Source organism: Neophocaena asiaeorientalis, unplaced genomic scaffold (genome assembly GCF_003031525.2).
Source record: "Neophocaena asiaeorientalis asiaeorientalis breed wild unplaced genomic scaffold, Neophocaena_asiaeorientalis_V1.1 scaffold171, whole genome shotgun sequence".
In the NCBI taxonomy this organism is placed as follows: Eukaryota; Metazoa; Chordata; class Mammalia; order Artiodactyla; family Phocoenidae; genus Neophocaena; species Neophocaena asiaeorientalis.
In genome coordinates, this window is record NW_020174013.1 from 574,427 (window position 1) to 590,717 (window position 16,291).

Genomic DNA, 16,291 nt, shown 5'->3' on the forward strand with positions numbered 1-16,291 from the left:
TTTAAGCTCTCATTCTTGCACCAATGACACCAATCTTCTTGATATTCTTTTAACAGTCCATGTTTCCTCCTTCCTCAAGAGTCTCTGCAACTTATTTCTCTGGGATGAACACTCTGAGGCTTAACATCTCCAAACTCTCCTTCACTCCCTTCATACCCCTGCCCAAATGTCACCTTATCAAAAAGTCCTTCTCTGGCCACCCTATATAAGATAGAAATCCCACACCTACCCCAGCACTTCTTGCCCCTCTTATTTTGCTTTATTTTTCTTAACATCATGATCACTCTCTATAGCGCTTTTACTGAGTTATTTATTTTCTGTATCCCTTCACTAGCACTTAAGTTTCATAAGGCCAGGAACTTGACCTGTTTCATTCACTGTTATGCCCCCAGCACCTAGGACAGTGCCTTCCTTGCCCTAGCCATTCAATAATTATTTGTGCCATGAATAGTACATGGTAACAACTTCACTCATGATAGCATATGCTCAGTAACACTCCTTTTCCCATTTATCCAAGTCAATGAATTCAATCACTTCACTTCCCTCCTTCCTATTCATAACTTGAGTTGCATTGCCCAAAGTAAAAAAAGATCAGATAGTCAGCAAGTCCTATCTTAGAACATTATATCACATTGATGTTTCTTGTATGAGGGGATGAATGCAGAGTAGTTTTCAGATAAGAAGTTGTGTGTTTTCACTAAGTTCATTTAACATAAGTATGCTCTCCATATAGGTCTGGAAGACAAAGATAAAGATAGAAATTGGGCATGGCATGACACAAGGAACTTGACAGGCATTACCACATTTAATCTGTACAGCCATCTTGTAAAATAGAGAAAACTAAAGCTATTTCACCTAAGAGAAAACAAAGGTTCAGTGATAATAAGTTAATACCAGAGCAGAATTAAACACCATGCCTGTCTGACTGTAAAATTTATGGTCATTTTACCCCATCACTGGAGCGAGACAATGAAATATGCTAAACACAAGTGCTATTTCCTCAAGATTTGAGCATCATTTTAAGGATCACAGTTTATTTTTTAAAAAAAATCCTAGATTCATTTTCAAGAATATTTATTTTATGCTCATTTATGGATAATATCTGGAAACACTTGAGAAATGAGGTCAACTCCCCCTTATCTTTAGACAAATTATACAAGATTTTGGCTCACTCATGGCAAATTTTTGTTTAAAGCCAGTTTATTAACCAACAGCACCTACTCTGCTTAATGAATTGCTTTCTTGATATTATTGGCAGTCTGTACCCTACCTACTTAATTACTGCGTTCTAAAATAATCAATGTCTTTTGTCTTACCAAGGCCAAAACCAAGACAAATTATGAGACAGAGAGATGCTTCTGTGCTCCTCCCATCCCTTCCTTGTTAGGATCTTGCTAGAGGAGAACAGAGAAACAAAAGGAAGATAGACTGCAAGGAGAACTGCTTACTCAACAGTAGGTCTGACATGTAAAGGTCAATAACCAGAATCCTAGTAGGGCATCCCAACAGCCAATGTTCAGCTGGCTTTGGACATTGGCTATTGGGAATCTTAGAAGTCAAAGAAGTATTAATCACTTCCTTGTGCACCATATTGAGTGGTTTCTATATTATTATTTAATGCTCACAATACGGGAATTTACTGTTAGCTCTAATTTACAAATGAGATGTTGAAAACCTTCACTAAGCTTAGATATAAAGGAACTAGAATCTCACCCAAGTATATCTGACTCCAGGGCCCATGTCCTTCACCACTGAACTATGGTACAGGACAGGAGCATTCCACGTCAGAGAAGGCAGGAGTATCTCAATTTCCAGTGCCAGTCTGTAGAAGCAGGACCTTTGGCTCATGGCTAGACAGAAAAGGGCCATGATCTACACCCTGAGGTAAGAGTAGGACACAACCAAGTGCGCCCAGGCCTAGCTAAGTATACCAGAGCCTGGTAAACATATAATCTGTGATCCACAGGTCAATGAGTCTCACTTCAGGTAAAGTGCTGCTCATGGCATCTCTAAAGCTTTTGGATGAAACTGTACACAGGGACCTAACTGCAGACAAAATATTGCGGAAGGAGACCTCATAGTCCAACAAAAATTATCAAGACTCTTAAACATAAAAAACATTATCTACTTCCTTCATTCTACTAATATTTCTCTTTTTCTGAATAACCCCCAAACAAAATGGTTGCTGTATTCATTTTCTATGTGCAATACAGAAAATCATCTTAAACATATCCCTCTTCTAAACCTACAACCCTGAACTACAGATGAGTTAATCAAGGTGCTTTCCTGTTAGCAATCAGCTTACACCATCACCAGATTTACCCCTCAACAGGATACTTCTCTGGTTACCTCTGCTTGGGTCCTCCTGTTCTGGCCCTTGCCTCACAGATACAATTGAAACCAAGAGGATTTCAGGGAAAGCAAAGAAACATTGTGAGCCAGACAGCTCTAAGAATCAATCAAGTAATGCTCCCATGCCATTGTAAAGCAATTATACTCCAATAAAGATGTTAAAAAAATAAAATAAAATAAAAAAATAAAAGCTGATGCAAAAAAAAAAAAAAAGTAACGCTCCCATGGAGCAACATGACCCTCAGTCTGAACACTGAGTGTACAGTCTAGTCAGTCCACAGGTCTTTAAAAAATATTTTATTTTATTAAAGGTCTTTACAGAGTAACATCCAGATCCAGCTGCCAAGGACACCCTATTATGCTAGGAGTACTGGCTGGGGCATGGTAAGTAGCTCCAGCTTCCCACCCTTCTCTTCAGAGATGGGAGTGGTGGGTGTTATCTCATTTGGGGGTTCCACAATGCTCACGAGGTCAGGAAGGGGCTTCTTAAGGCCAATCTTACCACTTGGGTCCCAAGGCAGCATGACCTTCACTTTGATGCCCAGCACACCCTGACTGTGTAGCACGTGGCGCATGGCAGTGTCAACATAGTGGTTAACAGAGTCCCAGATCATCAGGCCATCCACAAACTTCATGGATTTAGTGCTATATCCTCAGAGTTTCCCAGTACCATGACTATGCAGGCTTTAGCCCCACATTCCATGACGAACGGCAGCATACCACAGCAGGCCCTCCTCCACACAGCAAGTCCTCCTAGGAATCTGTAATACAGAGACTCTGCCTGGGCAATAGCACACAGACCTCTTGTGGCCACCTTTTCAGTATAAGGCTCTACACTGCCCTCAGGGAAGCTAGATCTTTTCTGAACCACAGCAGTCAGATTTCTGTCATGGCTGGTGTAACTCAGAACTCCATAGTATCCATCTTCAGCCAGCTCCTGAGTGAGAAACCCATTCAGTTCAGCTTTGAAGATATTATCGGTGACAAACTTCCTCTCCTTGGAAATTTGCACCACCATCTTGCCGCCGTGTGCTGCCATAAGGAAAAACTACTAACACATCTTGAGTTCATACTATGTAGGAGACACTTTTTTGAGTTTAGACTTTTGAGATCCAAATTAGAGTAGTCTAAATATGTAGTTTTATCTCTATTTAACTACCCTATTCCTGAGTTGCGTTCCTGAAACTTGACTGTAGTAGAAGTTTTCCAGGTAAAGGAAAGAAAGGAAATTCAGGCCAGGAAATAAGTGGCATGAATAAATGACAGGAAGTGTGAAAGTCTTTACCTGATTTGGGGAAAGGTGAGAAGTATAAGATGGGTGAAATATAAGGTGATGGACATGGTGGGTGAGGATGACAAAGTCACCATCTTTATTGTACTCTGTGGGGGAAACTTCAGGAGGGAGAAGATGTAGAAATTATTGGAGGCAGACAAGACTTTTTGTTACCTTACATTACACTTCTTTCATCTCAGTCGCTTTAGCTCTCAGTCCATCTCATTCTCAGGAGGAATGTGCTTTGACAACCAAACATTTTGATTCAGGATCTGTTTCAAGGAAGGCTTGATTTCTGTGAGAAAAATCTGGATGGGTTCCCAGCTTCTCCTCTGCCCGGCCTTCATTCACAGCATGCTTTCCTCGTTCTCTTTGATGTGAATTTTCAGAATATCATTGGGTGTAATCAATATTCAAACATAATTTCAATAAACCCATCCAAAAGCAGGTTCAAATGTTTTCACAATACTTCTCACCAGCCTTGAGAGTGCTCTTTCTGGCCATCAGAGTCACCACCATAAAGTGTATGGGTTGGCCCTAAACAAGAATGGCCAACTAAGGGGACTAGTAGACACAGAAATCTAGCACCAATTCTGCTCCTGCAGTTGAAGAGCTCAACAGGAGGTGGCATCACCCCAAAAATAAAGCACTTGTTTTTTTCCCATACAAATAAACTGCTTAGGCTATTAGCGGCCTTTTGGCCCAACAGAAAAAACAGGCCTATGTAACACATTACTATTTCAGCCAGAAAGAATAATAACAAAAGATAGATAATTTTGTCTAGAAGAAAATGAGTTGAACCCTCAGAGAATAACAAAATGTGACTTTATATAAAATAATACAATACATGTAAATAAGTGCCTGTCGTACAGTAAGCATAACAATGATGTCTACTTATTACTAATATCGGTAATAATATTTCATTTTCATTATTTATTATTTTTAGGGAATTGAGAGTGTTTACGTAATTGATTTTTAAAGTTACCAAAACAGTCCATGGCTATCATTTCAGTGTAAATTGAATGTAGCTGTTCTGATCTATAAAAGAAGACAAAGGCTATCAAGCTATATTTTTTAAAAGCTGATGAAAATATGGCAGTGTTTTAAGTTTTGACAGAACTGAGCGAGAAAGTACTCCAGAGTTATATTATTTTTGCTAATTTTCAGGATGCTTAAAATGTTTTATAATTTTATATAATATATAAATATTCTAATCTCCCCAAATAGAAAAGACAGCCTTGATACTAGAAGTGGGGGCAAGGAAACTCTAACACTAAGTCAAGTGGCTGAGATCTGGTCCTATTTACTTCCTACATGACCTTGAGCTGATCAATTTACTACCTCTCTAACCAAGCATTTTCTCACCTGTAAAATACAAGGATTGTACTAGAAGCTCTCTCAGGTTCTTTACTCAAATTTTATGACCAAGTCTACTCTTTGACAGCTAAAAAAGATAGGGCTGATTTTAGTGCATACTGTCTGTCCCCATATCTTGAAAATAACTGATTGCCTAGAAGGGTCAAAGATGCGCCATCTGCTTCTATTACCAATTACATTGTGAAGCTGCCTCAAGTTTAAAAAAGAAAAATTTAGTGAAAAGCAGAAGTTGGCAGGAAATGAGCTGTAAATAATATCACCCCCACACATTTACTGAATAATTCATAACCAGTACGTAGTAGAAGCATAATTTTTAAAATGACATTTTCCCCAAATACCTGAATGTTCTGACATCAGTAACAAATGATTTAGTTGGCATTACCTTAAAAGTTACAGTGTTTAGAGATTGACATCTCAGATTTAAATTTATTTTATTCTTATCAATTTCCTTTAAATCAACTTTGCTGTATTACATCGGAATGAAGTATTTGCCATAGTTGACTATCCCTCATTATTTTTCACATATCCTTTTTTAATATTCTTTATCCAATGTTTTTTCTTTTGAAATATTCCATTTTTCCTCACCAGTGAGACCCTTCACTGTCATTCAAACTGCATAAAATAATCTTACAATTTGATAAATTAATATAAGAACATTTTATTTAATTATGCATAAGGAGAACTAGTATTACGTTAGTGATTTTTCAGTCTGATACAATGAAAACACACTTGTTCCAATTTATTTTACTCACCACTATCTTATTTTTAATTTATTTATTTTTGGCTGCGTTGGGTGTTCGTTGCTGTGCGTGGGCTCTAGGTGCATGGGCTGCAGTAGTTGTGGCTCGTGGGCTCTAGAGCGCAGGCTCAGTAGTTGTGGCGCACGGGCTTAGTTGCTCCGCAGCATGTGGGATCTTCCCTGACCAGGGCTCAAACCTGTGTCCCCTAGCTTTGGCAGGCGGATTCTTAACCACTGCGCCACCAGGGAAATCCCTCACCATTTTCTTTTATCCTCTCTACCATTTTATATTGGCCTCCTCAAACTGCAATTTGCTCCAATTTTTAACGAAATTGTATTGCTGTCCAAATTCTTTCTCAAATAGGATAAGATATACTTATGTCTTCTACTGCATCACCAAGTTACACCACAAAACACTAAAACAAAGTGAGATTATATGAGGAATTTTGCATAGCAGTACTCCTACACCAATTACAATTTACAAGGAGCATTAGTATCAGCTGTGTCTCAGAACTTCAATCCAATGTCAGCTGAGTCTCCCAAGTGAGCCAATCATAGCCCTTCCCACCTTCAATTGCAATCCCATAACTGCCTCCCTTTGAGAATTCAAGGTGCTTCCCTGAGAGTTCTCTAATCTGCCAACACAACCTCTAACCCATTCAGGTCATATACACTTTTTAGAAGAATGCAGGGGCATCTCCAGATTTTCTGAATAGGAAGGGCTTCTGGGCAGCTCTCTGATTTGAAGAAGTAGTTATATAACTTGAAGCCAGATACATAGAAAACTTGCTACTTTTCTTAGATTGTATGAACATTCAGATTGTTTTGGGGGTTCCCCTCGTCATAAGCCATCCCTTGGTTTCTCAGCCACAATAGTGACTTGACTTTTCATTTGACCAGGAAGTCCTATTACAATCCAAGTCCCAGAGGGTGGGAGTTAAGTCCACTTCCTTATACAGGCTTTCAGATGTTAACTATGCTGTGGGATACTGTCTGGCTAGGGCAAATGGTTTTGTATACAAAATGAAGTTTTCCTTTTATTCAGCCTGAAAATTTTCTATCTATTGACAACTGTCATGATTAGCCATCCTGAAGAACTCTTTTTACTGGCTCAAAAGTATATGTGTTGAATTTTTTAAACTTTTATTCATTCTTTCATTTATTCAATAAATATTTATTGAGAACTCACTACTGTGCATCAGGTATTGTTCTAGGCACTTTGTGAGTACTTGAAAATTGACTATAGATTGATAATAAAATAAAACCAAAATTAGTGCTTTTGGTGGGGTTTTTGTGCTTATTTCAACCTATGAATTACAATGTTCTTCAACACTATAGCTTAAGAGTAAATAAAGAAGGGCTAAATGACAGACCTATGGATAAATAGAATAGACTAAATATCTATCTAAAAGTCTTCCTTTGAGCTCACCACCCACATGCGTTTATTCTCTGTCTCTCGTTCTCTCTCTCATTCTCTCTCTCTCTCTCCCTATCACACTCCTAAGGTTCCCATTCATATTTCCAACTCTATGCTTAATGACAGATACCTCCTGTCAGTGAATAATGTGTTACCACAGATGGGTAGCACACTACCCCCACTTAAACTCATCTTCTGCCTTGGATAGATCACCCACTCAGTTGTAGTACCAATGGGTCCCTTGGGAAGTGGGCACTGAGATGATGTTAGGAGTGCAAGAGGTTTATGTGTTGTGACTGGAGAAAGGGTGGGTTAATGCTTGTGAGAAATAAAAAGGGAGAGGAAGCAGGATGGGATGGGGAAAAGATCAGATCACCACACAGATCTGACTAAGTCTTGCCAACACAATGAGGAGCAGTGGAACAACGCTTTATCAGGTAGAAACGGCCGGGTCCTAGCACCTCTGTGCTCAGTAGCTGGCTAGTCACTGCCCAGGAAGAGCACAGCTTCATCTGGAAAACTGAAGTGGGTCCTGTAGGCATTAGCAGCTGGAGGCTGTCAAGTGACCACACTCCCCATAGCTGAACATCAAGTTCTATCTTGAAGGAAAATCCAAGCCCACGCAACCACAGTGTTCTTGAGAACAGAGCCCTAAGGAAATGGAATAAGACACTCCTAAGAATTAGACCATGAACGGGACCAAGAGAAAGAGCTGCCTAAAAGGGATGTAGGAGGACTGAGAAGAGTGACCAAAGGAGATACCCAGAACATCTCTTGGGTACCTGCATCGCAGAGGAACTGCAGGGAGTGAAGACACGAGCCTAGTGTTTTAATAATCTGACCCCAGACCAGGAATCACTCCTGGCTCCACCACGTAAGAACCTGGTGATATTGGTCATTACCCAACCTCTCCACATTGCAGCGTCCTTATCTGTACAATGTATTAATGTAAGAGGAGTATTAAAAATTAGAGATAAAGATAAAATCACTATAACATATTAAGTCCTCAATATATATTTACCATTATTATTGCCATTGTTGTTGTTGCCAGTTGTTGTTCTATTGAAGACCTTGTTAACCTACTTCAGATTTGCCCCAGATTCCCAGGGCAGGGCTGCTAGAATACAGTCTACTTGAGTGGATAAGGCAGACTCTGGAGATGAACTGCCTGACTTCAAATCCCAACTCTACTATCTAAGAGTTGTGAAGTCTTGAGTAATTATTGAACTTCTCAGTGCCTCAGTTTTCTAATCTGGAAGAGAAGGATAACAACAGTACATATTTCCTGAGTTTATTTCAGGAAATGTACTTAGTACAGAGCAAGCCACTTAGTAAGTGCTCAATAAATGGTAGCTGTTAGCACTTAGAAGTATTTTTGCTTTATTATAAAATAAATACATTTTAAAACATTTCAAAAATAGAGCTTTTTTAAACTAAAACAAAACCAAAAAATTCCATTTGTTTCCTGTAAAAGACTAAATGTTTCTCAGTTTGTACAATCCCAAATAAACAGTCTACATAGAGTCCACCAAAATTCTATATTGCTTTCTGCTAACACCTAGTATGTTTTCAACATACTATTTAAATATTCTTTAGTTATTCTTTCATGACTATCTTCCAGGTCACTGTAAGGAAAAAACCTCCATCATCTGCATAAATTCTGAACTTAACTTTCTCCTTGTTCCAGCTCAAAAAGCAAAAATGTATGCAATGGGCTCAAATGGAAAACTGTTGATGCGTGTTATTCCTTGGTGTGTGTTTTTAGTTTTGATTCTAGGTACATCCACAGACTACATAACATCTGGTTGGAAATCTTTTCAATAATCTAGGTCTTTGGCATCATGTTGACAAAACTGGATGATTGACTGTTCCTGACATATTTTTTAATCCAGATGTTTGAATTTCCTGAAGGCCTGGCCCAAGGGTTGGTTTGTTCTTGGAATGATATTATGGTGCAAGCATCTTGAAATTCAGAACGCTATTTTATAAACCTACTCAGCAAAATGCCCTATACACTTAATCCCATAAATGCTACTTGATTTTTTATTCAACCAAATTGTTAATTGAAAAGACATTGAGAGGATTCTAGAGATGCAATACTCAGGAAATGTATTAACAACAGAGCACAAAAATGAAGAAACAATCACTAAATGGCATTTATGAATTTTAGGTACAAACTCCAGACTTCCATAGACTTACCTCAAGGCCTGAAAAAGACATGGTTAAGTTACTCTATCTTACGTCTGGATTGTGTTCTGAATGCCTGTTGGTAGTTAGAATTAATTTACCCATTGTCAAAAGTTATAAAGATGGTAAAGTTCCAAGGTTAGTCCACAAAAATCTATTTAACTGGCAACAAAGCTGCATATTATTAACCAACTCCCAGAGCTCTGCCTTGAGTCTTCTGGGTCCTGCGTGTCCCAGGACTTTAAAGTACTTAGTTATAAATAATCCGTAAACTGCTCTAAACCAGGGAGGGCCTAAACTGTAGCCCCTGATCTCAACAACTCCAGCCTTAAAGGGCTGACCAGTTGTGGAGAGTGGGCCTAGTGGTGCCTCTGTTGCTAGGCAGCTTCCACCTCAAGAAAGCAAGATTACTGGTATGTGGACATACCAGTAATATTTACTGCCTTAATTTTCCCTCTGGTTTATACTTCCCAGAGTCTAATTTCATAACACCTGATATTTCCCACTTTTAATGTCTTTCTAGTCTTATTTTTTTCTTCTTAGTCTTTTGGCTGGTCTTTTAAAGACCAATGTGAAGAATTTTAATATGCAATTATAAACCCACAATGGTCCATAAATTTGGTTCCTCCTTCCCTAACACCAACAAATTGAGTCCTGGAACCACCAATAATTGACCAAAAATATGAAAAATGTTGGTGATTCAATGTGAATTAAAGAAAATAAAAAGTAAACTCATATAATATTGAATGTGATATCATCTTGAAAATGTATATATCTCATCTTTATTCATTATTTTCTGGCTCACTATCAGCTCAGGCATTTATTCCCAGAGCCTTCCCTGATCCCACCTCCACCTCCAGCCTTGTTACACGTCTCTCATCTGTGCTTCTAACTTCCTTATGTCTTTCTCTGTGATTGCCCTCACCACATTGCACTAAAAGTGTCTATTTATATATCTTTCTCTCTGATTAGACTGTAACCTTCTGGAAGCAAGAACTGTGACTTATCTGTCCTCTCATCCCCTGCACTAGCAAACTGCCTGTATATAGTGTAGGTGCTCAAGAACTTTTTATGAATAAATTACCCTCTTTCAGGCACCAAACAATATGCAAGATGTTTTTACAAATATTTGGATTTATAATGTAATACTATAAATATTTTTAAATTATAGGTATTATCATATGTAATTCTAGCAAAAAAAACTTATGAGATAGGTAAGACTATTACCAGTTTAGAGGGGTTGAGTCACACCATCAGAAAGGGTCAGAACTGGCACTGAAAGTCAGAGGAAAGGATCTCCAAAGCCCTGTGTCCACCACTCTTTCCCATTGCTTGTATGAGCTATTGGCACTGCAGAATGATGTGTTACTCACTTTTTTCCAAAATAAACCATCTACTTGTTCTCTTCCATTAACAAGTAATCAAGAATTAGTAAGATGTGCTTGCAATTATCTTGTCTTAGACATTACACTTAAGAGTCTAGTCAAGCACACATTTTTTTCTATCAATGTCCAAGTGACAGCATTAACCATGTAGCTTCATAATAATAATTCAGAGAGAATTCCATCAGAAATCTCACAGGCCCTGGGTATGAGCTGCATGGGCTATATATGGAAAACCCTATCTTCTTTGTTAATTATAAGATCTGGTTTTCGTCAGCTGTTAAAAGGGCTTGGAGATGATGTGAAGATCCCTCTGGCCCTTGTGGGCACCATCATCATGAATTAATAGATGAAATACAGCCTGCACATGCACTTGGAAAACACCACCAGCTTCTATTCTTCACAGTCTTACATTTTCCACTCACAGGTTCCACGATCAGAGAAGAAGTTGGGAATCATTAAAAACAACAGCTGAAAAAAGGCAGAAAGGCAGAGATCACTCATTTCCTAATGGCAACAAAATGATCAGGAGAACAAGTTCAGGACCCCTATGCCTTGTTGCATAGAGTGACAAGATTAAAAAGGATAAGGTGTTGCTGCCAAGATGCTGAGGAGCCATCTCAGAGAACTTGGAAAGTGACTCCAAGACCTATGGTCAGAGCATGGACTTCCAGTCAATCCCCTAAATCATATTGAAGATGAGGCCTGCCCTCAGGGATCAACATGAAGGCTCCAGATCAGCATATGAGTGTGAAACACCTGGAAAAAGTAGGGCGAAAATCAAAGCTCATCTCTTAGTGAAGAGGAAATCTAGCCTGATATTGGCTAGGGAAGGAAAGATACCCTGGATTGCTACCTAGGACAGAAGATGCTCTCATGGTGTCTGAGGTCAAACTAAGCACTTTTATCCTCAGAGACCTAGGTTTCAGTATATTTGGACCATTAGATCATTGTAAGAACAGACTCATCCACGTCTACCAATTTTAATCCCTCTGAATTTTTGCCTCTAGCGTTCTCTGTGGAATATTACATCCCATTTTGGGACTACATGAAGAAACCCATGTTCTCAGGTGACCTAGGGACCTCATCCAAATAAAAGAATGCCACCCTCCTTCTCAGATACTTTGAACTCCATTGACAATTGTCAACTCCATTGACAATTTCTCTGCTGGTCTATGTACAGATTCAGAGCTCAGTTAGGGAAGCTGTTTCTGTCTAGTTCCCCTGCCCCACTGTAAACCTAAAACCTTGCCCTACCAAAGAATAACTGGAAAATGAACTCTTCAGATAAACAAAAATTCTTTACCTAAAATCTGATTCTTTAATGAGGAGGAAATTTTTTCCTTTAGTCCAATAGTCTCTCTCCCCCATCCCTGTTATTATTTTTGCTAAGTAATATTTCATAAGTGACAACAGATTGCAGAACACTGCGCTTAGCATTATCACATATCTATAGCTTCAGACTGTATAAATTCAAACAATAAAAGAAGTTTTGCGACCACCAAGAAGACATAGTTGAAAGACCTAAAAAATGCAACAAGGCGTAGATTTTACTAAAATTTTCTGAGTGCCTATTTTGTTATGCAAAGTGCTGACGCTCTGTGATAGAGAGAACTTTCTGAGTTGCAAAACATGGCAACCCAATTTAAACTAATAGATGCAAAGTCAAGGGAATTCATTAAAAGACTTCTAGAGGGTTGCATCAAAGCCAGAGTGAAGATCAGCCTAGACTCAGAAATGGAGCTGGGACCGGATGCCCTATCCCTGACCGGACCAAAGAGTCCTTTAGTCCTTCTGTAAGGAGCCAGAACAGACTCTCCCTCTCTCAGTCTACTTTTCTCTATCTGCTTGACTCTTCTTTCTAACTTCAGTCCTTCTTCTGCTCGTAAGTTCATAGCACAGACCACGGTCACCAATAGTCCCTCAGTTTTATATTCTACCATACAAATACTCAGAGGGAGACATCTCCCTGTTTTCTGTCTCTATCTCTCTCCCCTACTTTCTATCTGGGCCTTAAATGAGTCACTAATTTAAGGAGTCCCAAATTAGGCTTGAAGATAGTGAACTGCCAACAATATAACTTAACCGATTTCAGAAAAATATACAACAAAATTTCCATGATGTCATTAAGGATAAGATAGTGAAAGAAAACAAATATTACATTAAAACCACAAGGTTTACATCACTGAAAAGCACAAAGATTTGCAAACCCATGAACAGAGTAACAAAGAATTATGAAAAATAAAGACAGCAAGAAAACAAAGCTCAGATCACTATGTAGATTTGACCAAGTCTTAGACAAACTAAAAGGCAGCTCCGAAGCAAAGAGTGCCTATTAGAGGAGGTCAGGATTGGACAGAAATGGCCAGGCCCTAGTACCCCCTGCCATGCTCACTCATTGGCTGGTGGCTGCCCGAAAAGAGCAGAGTCATAGCTTGAAAGCTGAAGCAAATAACAGCAGGAAATTGTCTGCTAACTGCACTTATTGCACCTGAATAGCAAATTTTTTCTTGAAGAGAGGTTTAAGTGACACAACTCCACTTCAGCAGTGTATAAAAGTAGAATGATAGCAAGGCATATAAAAGCCTGCATTCCCACCAACAGAGAGGACATGTTCATTTTCTTGTACCCTTACCAACCTTGAATATTGTATGTGGTTGATTTTTTTTAGATTTTCAAGTTTTCTGTACATAGTATTTTCTTGCAATTTAAAAGAATAAAAATTAATTTCCATAAATATGGTCACAAAAAAAAACGTAGAATGATGTTTACCATTTTTTAGCTGCTCCGAAGCCATCCCTCTTTGTAAGAGCAACCCAGTTTTTGTTCGGGGTAAGTTGCACATTGTACTGTGTCAATGGAAGAGCAATGCCAGTGTTATAAGCTGAATTGTGCCCCTCCGACACACACCCACACAAATTCATGTGTTGATGTCTTAATTTCTAGTACTTTAGAATGTAACTATATTTGGAGATAGGGTCTTTAAAGATATAAATTAAAATAGCATCATTAGAGTGAGCCCTAATCCAATATGAATGCTGTCTTTGTAAGAGAACATTTAGACACAGACACATAGAGAGGGGAGACTAAGTGAAGATACATGGAGAAGCTGGCCATCTACAAACCAAGAAAAGAGGCCTGGAAAAGATTCTTCCGTCACAGCCCTCAGAAGGAACCAACCCTCCTGACACCTCAATGTTGGATTTCTAGCCTCTAGAACTGCAAGAAAATAAATTTCAGTTGCTTAAGCCACGCAGTCTGTGGTATTTTGTTACTGCAGCCCTGGAAAATTAATACAATCAGGCTTCTGTTTCCCACTATGAAAGAAAAGAGGAACAGATTCTTCTCCAGGATATAGCTGGGAGAAAGCTCATGATGTAAGCTTGGCCAATCAGAAGCCAACTCTCAAGACACTGAATCCCATCCCGAGGAGGGTGAGAAGACAGAGGTGCAGCTGGCGGTCATTCATGGCTGCTTCTGGTCACTCTGGCTGTGGACAGCTTGCTATGCCCCTGACTCTTTAGACAGCACCCCTACCTACCTACCACCTGCCCCCTTCTCATGAATATTTCCCTCCCCACTAGTATCATTCCAGTAAATTCCCCAGTCAGGGTCTGATCCTTCAACCAGGATTCCTAATTGACACAGAAAGTTTATCTATTACTAAATAAATTAATTTGGCAGCAAAACACAATGTGGAGAAACTGTTCATTGTTTGGGTAACAAACACATAAATATACAATTTACCACCCTTCAAAAATAAATCACTCCAGAAGGCAGGTATAAAAATAATCTTCTTGAATGGTTTAAGAAGAAAATTTTGAGACATTACTAGTTAGAGAGATTTTCCCATAATTATTATGGTAGAGAAAATATGCCTGCTTTTTCAAATTTTTAACCATTTTTTATAAACTAAAATTGTACTACATTTGCCCTTGCCTTCTTCCTAATTTGACTTTAGAAAGTCACAGGTAAAGATTTGTGAAACTAACTAGACTTTTCACAATTTGCTGTGGCATTAAAGTGGTTGTGTTTTTTGGTTCCAGGTCTTCTATTTTGAGAAAGAATAACACAAATAGACCTCTTTCTGTACTAGCCTCAGACCAGAGGCCAGAACATAAAATCACATTATCTCAAAACCGGAGCTGATACAACTAACTGTATGGTACCCAGATTAGCCACTGTTTAAATAATTGCATGTTAATAATATTGATGAATGATGCAGTACTACCTAAAGTAAATCTCTAACAGGGTAACTACCCTTGGTCTAATTCTGGTCAATATTTTTTGCAGTGACCTATGCAAAGAGTAGGAAAGTGTGCTTTTCAAATTTGACAAGCACAAAACTGAAAAAGATAACCAATATGTTAGACATACAAGTTAAAATTTTAAATGGTATTGATTTTTTTAATTGGAGTATAGTTGCTTTGAAATATTGTGTTAGTTCATACTGTACAGCAAAGTGAATCAGCTATTCATACACATATATCGCCTCTTTTTTGGATTTCCTTCTCATTTAGGTCACCACAGAGCACTGAGTAGAGTTCCCTGTGCTACACAGGTTCTCATTAGTTACCCATTTTATACATAGTATCAATAGTGTATATATGTCAATCCCAATCTCCCAGTTCATCCCATTCCTCCTTCCCCCTTGGTATCCATAGATTTGTTCTCTACATCTGTGTCTCTGTTTCTACTTTGTAAATAAGATCATCTATACCAATTTTTTCAGATTCCACATATATGTGTTAATATATGATATTTGTTTTTCTCTGACTTACTTCAGTCTGTATGACAGTCTCTAGGTCCATCCATGTCTCTACAAATGACCCAATTTCATTCCTTTTTATGACTGAGTAATATTCCATTGTATATATGTACTACATCTTCTTTATCCATTCCTCTGTTGATGGACATTTAGGTTGCTTCCATGACCTGGCTATTGTTAAAAAAACATGGAACGCTTCACGAATTTGTGTGCCATCCTTGCACAAGGGTCACGCTAATCTTCTCTTTTAGTATATATGCTGCCAAAGCAAGCACTAACTGGTATTGATTGACACAATATAAAAACATAAAAAGATGACATTTTTAAATGTCTTGAATTCAGTATCAAAATCTTGAATTTAGTAACAAAACTGCAATGGCACTATATGTGGTTTTAAAATGCTCCGGACAGTTCTATTTTTAGTTTTTTAAGGAACCTCCATACTGTTCTACATAGTGGTTGTATCAATTTACATTCCCACCAACAGAGCAAGAGGTTTCCCTTTTCTCCACACCCTCTCCAGTATTTATTGTTTCTGGATTTTTTGATGATGGCCATTCTGACCGGTGTGAGATGATATCTCATAGCGCCACTTTACCAAATTCATTGACTAGGAGTTTTCTGGTACAGTCTTTAGGATTCTCTATGTATAGTATCATGTCATCTGCAAACAGTGACAGCTTTACTTCTTCTTTTCTGATTTGGATTCCTTTTATTTCTTTTTCTTCTCTTACTGCTGTGGTTAAAACTTCCAAAACTATGTTGAATAGGAGTGGTGAGAGTGGGCAACCTTGTC

At 38.5% G+C, this 16,291-nt stretch overlaps 2 pseudogenes; both read right to left on the reverse strand.

Annotated features, from left to right (window-relative positions):
• Window positions 1-2,708: 2,708 nt before the first annotated feature.
• On the reverse strand, window positions 2,709-3,370 carry LOC112405223 (40S ribosomal protein S3 pseudogene; annotated as a pseudogene).
• A 12,306-nt stretch (window positions 3,371-15,676) lies between these two features.
• LOC112405284 (uncharacterized) lies at window positions 15,677-15,770 on the reverse strand (annotated as a pseudogene).
• Window positions 15,771-16,291: the final 521 nt, after the last annotated feature.